The sequence below is a fragment of the Priapulus caudatus genome, unplaced genomic scaffold (assembly GCF_000485595.1).
Source record: "Priapulus caudatus unplaced genomic scaffold, Priapulus_caudatus-5.0.1 Scaffold380, whole genome shotgun sequence".
Taxonomy (NCBI): Eukaryota; Metazoa; Priapulida; class Priapulimorpha; order Priapulimorphida; family Priapulidae; genus Priapulus; species Priapulus caudatus.
In genome coordinates, this window is record NW_014577441.1 from 91699 (window position 1) to 98206 (window position 6508).

The following is a 6508-nucleotide window of genomic DNA, read 5'->3' on the forward strand; positions in this document are numbered from 1 at the left end:
TCCGGTATACCGGACTGTACCCAGGGTACGTTCCGGCAGTACCCCGGGGGACATAGACCCTCTCAGCGAAAGTAGGTCGGCGTACTGGCGTGCTCCAAAATAGGACGTTCAAACCTCTCCCATAGGAGTAACAACTACATGCAATTTGAAACGGGGGTCAAATGGTTCTCGAGTTATCGTTGACCGTAGGCAGACACTGAAATGCATATAGTGAAATTGCCAAGATCTACCTAATTTGCATAATTTGCTAAAAACCTGTGTGATATGTTTTGGGGCCAGTCCTTTCACATACCAGAAATGAGCAAAATCCTTTGAACCTTAACTGATTTATGGCCATTTCCATTTTTGCCAAAAAGTGGATGTGGCTCGAATGTAGGTCGACTGGCGTGCTCCAAAATAGAACGTTGAAACCTCTCCCCTAGGAGTAACAACTATATGCAATTTGAAACATGTGGGTCAAACAGTCCGTAGCCAAATGTTGACGGACGTACGACGGACGACACCCCATGGCAATAGCTCATCTTGACGATGTCAAGGCGAGCTAAAAATTAAATGATTATTAATGGATTCGATGCAAATCTATACGGACCACTCTAGAAATGTCTAAGACGTTCAGTAGGGGTAAATTTTGGTGTTGAATGTCATGGGCACATTGGATTTGACCTCAGAGGTCATCTAAGCCAAAAAATGGGAAAAATATACTGGCCCTTGCAGCAGCATTAAATAAACGCACCCCTGCAGCAACACTAAATAAACAGGCCCCTGCAGCAGCATTAAATAAACGGGATTCACTTTGCACTGACGTGAGTTACTATACATGCATTAATGTTACATGCGCCATGTCATTGTCGTCACAGCATTCACCTTGCACTGGCTTGATACAGAGTGTAACTGTGTGCAAGACTATTTTCGATAGGATGGATAGATAGATAGATAGACAGACAGACAGACAGCCAGGCAGATAGATAGATTTTTGGGTATTGGTCGCCAACAGAGCGCTTTAATTTCCCGGGCAACGCCGGGTGTCCTGCTAGGTAATTTAAAACTATTTACCTTTAACATCATTGTTTGTCCTGATCGTCAGGTTGTAGATGTTCCAATTGACTGGTTTCCACAACAGATTTCCTAGCCAGCTTCCACTGATATAGTTTATCAGTTATTTCAGCTGAGGCGATGCTGCCCTTGTCTCAAGTTGGTGAAATGCTGGCAGGATGTCAGCAGCCGGAAGAAATGGCAATGCCATTAGACTTCTTATGTAGCGGAACTCCTGTCCACGGAGGCTATACGTGGTCTTCAGTCCCAGCTCCTTAGTCTTGCGCCACACCGCCTGGCTGAAGTGGAAGGCGCATCCTTTGATGTTTGTGTCAGGAAATTCCTGACAGATCGCTTTCCAGGCACCTGTTAAAAAGTAGTGAAACACAGTGTGAACCACTCGAGCACATTTCATGTAAAACAGTAAACATGCACACAATTTTTATATTAAAATTTTAATTAAATTGAAAATTTGTACAAGAACTTGAGATTAAGATAACTATATGTATAAGTTTAGAATGTACTGGCCTCGGGTTATGAAAACGGAGATAGGCACCGCCCTATGCGCCACATAGGTGCGGGAAGGATTAACTTAGAATGTGCACAGCAATACCTCGCACTATGCAAGAAATGTTTTCCAGAAAAACCACTCGTAATGTGAAAACGCGTAATGCAAAACCCGTTAGTCAACTGACTCCCATTATATAATTGGATATGTGTTTCTGGAAAAAACTATTTGGATAAAAAAAAGTACATTGAACGGGCAATTATGAATGTAACTTGTAAGTAAACATTTTAAATGCATGCCTGGTATTATATTAATTTTATATTAAATGTATTATTTTATTATATAACACCGTAACATAGTGATATTGTAAGGTAAAAGGGACTCAGAATTATAATTACGCTGAGGGAGAATAACGTCAGCAATAGAACATTCTTGTGTAACCATGACAGTAAGCTGGAGGCAAAAAAAGACGTGTCTTGTAAATTTTGCCTCATTGGTGGGCAGATCTGTTTCTGTTGACAACGAGCCAATTTTTCTGGCCCGTTTGAATTTTGGCCTATAAATTTATATTATATAAATGTTATTACCTTTCTAAAAGTCCATCACAAATCCCTGAACCTGTGGGTCGGGAGTGCATTGTTTCAACTTCTGAAACACCTGTAATAAATGACATCGTCATACTTACTTTTGATATATCCAATATAATACAAATGCATTAAATAGCTAACAGCTGTAGTTCCAGTCTTCTTGATTTATGCTATTACTGACAATGTGGAATATTGCCTTTTCATTGGTAATTTCATTAATCCGTCTGATTATATATATATATATATCCGTAGATATATATATATATATATATTCAAGAGCGTATTAAGAAGGCCGATTATTGCCGACAATCACGCACGTGAACGTGCACAACACACGAACGCACGCACGCAGCCACGCAGTATACGTGCACACGCACGCACGCACGCCACCGACGTGTACGTCACAGCGCGACGCACCACGCCACGCACGAACTGTTACGTGACACACGCACGCACGCCGCATGTACGTGCAACGCACGCACCAGTGTACTGCACACGCACGCACGCCACGCAATTGTGACGTACACAGCACTGCACGCGACGCACGAACAAACGTGTACCTGCACACGCGCGCACACGTCTACCGTGCACATGCACACGCGCGCCACACGCACGCACGCACGCACGCACGCACGTTACGTGCCCACACCGAGACGCACGCACGCATGCACGCACTGTACGTTGCACCACGCACGCACGACGTGAGTGACACTATGCAGCCACGCATGCACGCCACGAACGCATGTACTTGCACACGCACGCCACGCCACGAAGCGAACGTGTACCTGCACAAGCGCGCGCACGCACGCACGCATGCAGAACAGTTACTGCACACGCACGCACTCACGCCACCGTAATGCACACGCACGCATCCACGACTATACGTGCACACGCACAACGCACGCACGTATACGTTGCACACGCACGCACAACACGCACGCACGTCACGCACGCACGCACGCACACACACACGCACGCACGTTTTACATACACACGCACGCACGCATGCACTATAATAAATCGAATAAGCGCTATCGCGGTGTTGTGGTGCTGTAAGACGCTACATAATCGTTAACTCGAGTTAACGCTTAACTCGAGTTAAGTTTGTTGTAAGCGAGGCTATATTATAATTATATACAGGTGTCAAATAAGAGATGGCCGATGGTCCGGGACCATCAAAATAATGCAGGAGGACATCATATTTTGGTCCAGTACCGGGGGGAAGTGATGGTCCTTGCACGCCGCGATGGATACTGCTAGAGAACAATTTGAAATTAGTGTGGAGGACCATCTAGAATTTCAAAACTAGATGGTTCGTGTGCGACCATCTCTTTTTTCTCCTATTTCTACCCGCTTGATATATATATAGATATATATATATATATATATATGATCTGTCATATATTTTATTTTCGATACTTCTCAAGGCTTTTAAAAATGTTATAATCTTCTATGTCTTGACAAGCTATAGGCTACAATTTTGCTAAACATCGTTGTTTCGGATGCGCGTGTCCTCATCCCGATCAAGATACCTCATTCCAAGTTAAAAAACAGCAGGTTTATCGCTCTAGTGTCACTTGAGCACTATAGTTTTACACGACGTAGAACTCTCAGACACTAGGACGAAACAAAAACCTTTAGGGTTTAGTTCAAAAATTTTAGGTATCAATTTCTAAATTTTACGAAAGACATTGCCTTTTATTCTCACACAATGCGCATTTTGCAGAAAATCGACTCGTTATTTAACCGCATATCGCAACGAGCCAGCGATAAGGTGTATACTTATATAGTAACGTACACATCCGAAAAGCCGAAACAAGTGGCAAATCGTTTAGATTCACGTTGAGCAAACACACATTATCTCGCACACCACTACGATGCCCCGCCGTCTGTCCCATCCAGCAATGTTCTAGAGGAAATCAGATATTTGCCCTCGACCCACCTTGTTCACCTCTGCCATGCGCTTACTTCGGGTACCAGAGTTATATCAGTATATATACACACTGCCTGAAAAGCCAATTGACTGACGGCTGCGGCGCTGTTAACATTATATGTGGTATGCCGTTTGTGCCGTATATATATTATATAGGTGCCGAAATAACGGGAGTCCGAGTCAAATACTTCTTATTTACTGTCGTCTCTGATTTGACATAATGCAGGATTCCGTGTGTACTCCCTGAACATTCTCTGCCATTACTAAGCTAGTTCTTCCCGGAGCACTGTACCGGACCTCGCGGATTACTGTATTGCTTCAGATAAATGTTCCAAAGAAATTTGGCAGACGGCACTGCATGAATCTTAAAAAAAAGCAATCGCGTTATTGTTAAATCTTTAATTTCAAAGCCTGACGACGCCGGACTCGGACCCCTGCTTTTGAGGTAGGAGGCGTTGTGTCAAAAGCTAATTCACCCCTGCGCCAATGATTGCGCAAACGGGACGCGTCTGTGGAGGCAGGCGTGTCCACTGTGGTGTGTGAGAGAGAGAAGAGGAGAGAGAGGAGATTATAAAGCTAGAGTGTGTGTGCTGTGTGAGAGAGAGAGAGAGAGAAGAAGAAAAGAGAAAAGCTAGAGAGTAGAGGGGTGTGTGTGTGAGATTCAGGAGAGAGAAGCGACAGAGAGAGACGAAGAGCGGGGACGGCGAGCGAGAAAGAGAGGGAGAGTGTGTCCCGTTTGCGCAATCATGCGTGTACGAGTCGCTGCGCATCACGTGTGTGAGTGGTGTGCCGGCATGTATAGCCTGGAGCTAGGCAACCGCCAGGACGCTAGCCACGCGTTTTTATTTTTATTAGACGTTCCAAGTGCCTGTGGTGGTGTGCGAGGTGTGCTCTGGACTTTGGTGTGCAGCATAGGCATGTTGACGCATTTACTAGTAATTATAAGCAACAATAGCGAAAATAGCCATACTAGTAACTAGAGTACTGTGTTGACTAGACGTCCGCAATAGGGTGCAGATGTGGGTCGGTGTGTGTATCAGGGTACTACAGATATGTACCCGAGAGTTTTAGCGTTGGTTTAATTACGTTTAGTATTTTATATGAGGGTATTTAGGTAGGTTAGGTAGGTAGGATACACTTCTGAGGTAGCAAGTCAGGTACACTCCCGGGTAGCTGTTAGTAACATATACTGTACTCGGGTACATATCTGTAGTACCTGATACGACAACGACACACTTGATTGAGCTTGTCAGTGTAGTGCTCGTAGGTCTAGCCCCTGAACCTCGTATTGAAACTGGCTCGTTTAGCTATTCGACAACCCTGACTTAACCCTACCCTATATATATATTATTAATATATAATTTTAGTATATATAGTATGATATATATATAAGTCAGAATAGCTAAACGAGCCAGGTCAAACAGAGGTCAGGGGAACATAGACCTTATCTGCGTAAGTAGTACTCATAGAAATAGATAGATAACCTGTCGATGGTAGTAGCCTACCTATAGTAGTAGTAGTACTAGCAGTAGCAGTCCTAGTAAGATAATATAGGAATATTATTATCTTACTCCTGGTACTAGTGCTGATAGGGTCTATGTCCCCCAGGGTACTGCCAAAACGTACCCTGGGTACGGTCCGGTATATTACCGGAACGTACCCTGGTAACTATCTAGTGAATGAGTTAGGGGTAGGTTATAGGTAGGTTAGGTTAGTGTTGGATTATTAGGGTTAGGTTAGGGAGTAGGCGTAGGCGACTCCCGCTAGAGCTCGTTAGTGGAGTAGGCGAGGTACAGTCGGCATATTAGATAGTAGGTATTTAGTACCAGGGACGTTCCGGTATACCAGCCGTACCCAGGTACGTTCCGGCAGTACCTGGGGGACATAGATGATAGACCCTATCAGCGGTACTACTACTACTAACTACTACTATAGCTCCAAGAAACGTATTGCTATAGTTAGAAATACCGTATATAGACATCGTCGCACAGCTGGCGGGCTACTAGAACTACTAGTGCTCATAGGGTCTATGTCCCCCAGGGTACTGCCGGAACGTACCCTGGTACGGCGGTATACCGCGGAACGTACCGCTGGTCACTATTTGATATGGTTAGGGTTAGGATTAGGTTAGGTTAGGGTGCGGGTTGGGGTAGGGTTAGGGAGTAGGCGGTAGGCGACTCCCTAGACTCGTTAGTAGGAGTGGCGAGGTACGGTCCGGCATATTAGATAGTGCCAGGTAACGTTCCGGTATACCCACCGTACCCAGGGTACGTTCCGCAGTACCCGGGGACATAGACCTCTCAGCAGTACTACTAGCTAGCTAGTAGTAGTACTAGTAGTAGTACTAGTGTCAAGGGTCGTTGGTCGTATCAGGTACTACAGATATGTACCGAAGGTACATATATTGTAATACACAAAAGTGTACCAGACTGTACTTTACAGAGCTGT

General features: G+C 44.7%; 1 long non-coding RNA gene across 1 annotated transcript in view; it reads right to left on the minus strand.

Moving 5' to 3' along the window:
- Positions 1–1075: 1075 nt before the first annotated feature.
- LOC106809728 overlaps positions 1076–6508 on the minus strand; it is an 8362-nt gene continuing 2929 nt past the window's right edge. The window contains exons 2-3 of the long non-coding RNA XR_001393902.1: positions 2128–2197; positions 1076–1398 (exon numbers count right to left, since the gene is read on the minus strand). This is a non-coding gene — a long non-coding RNA (uncharacterized LOC106809728). The remainder of the gene's footprint in view (positions 1399–2127; positions 2198–6508) is intronic.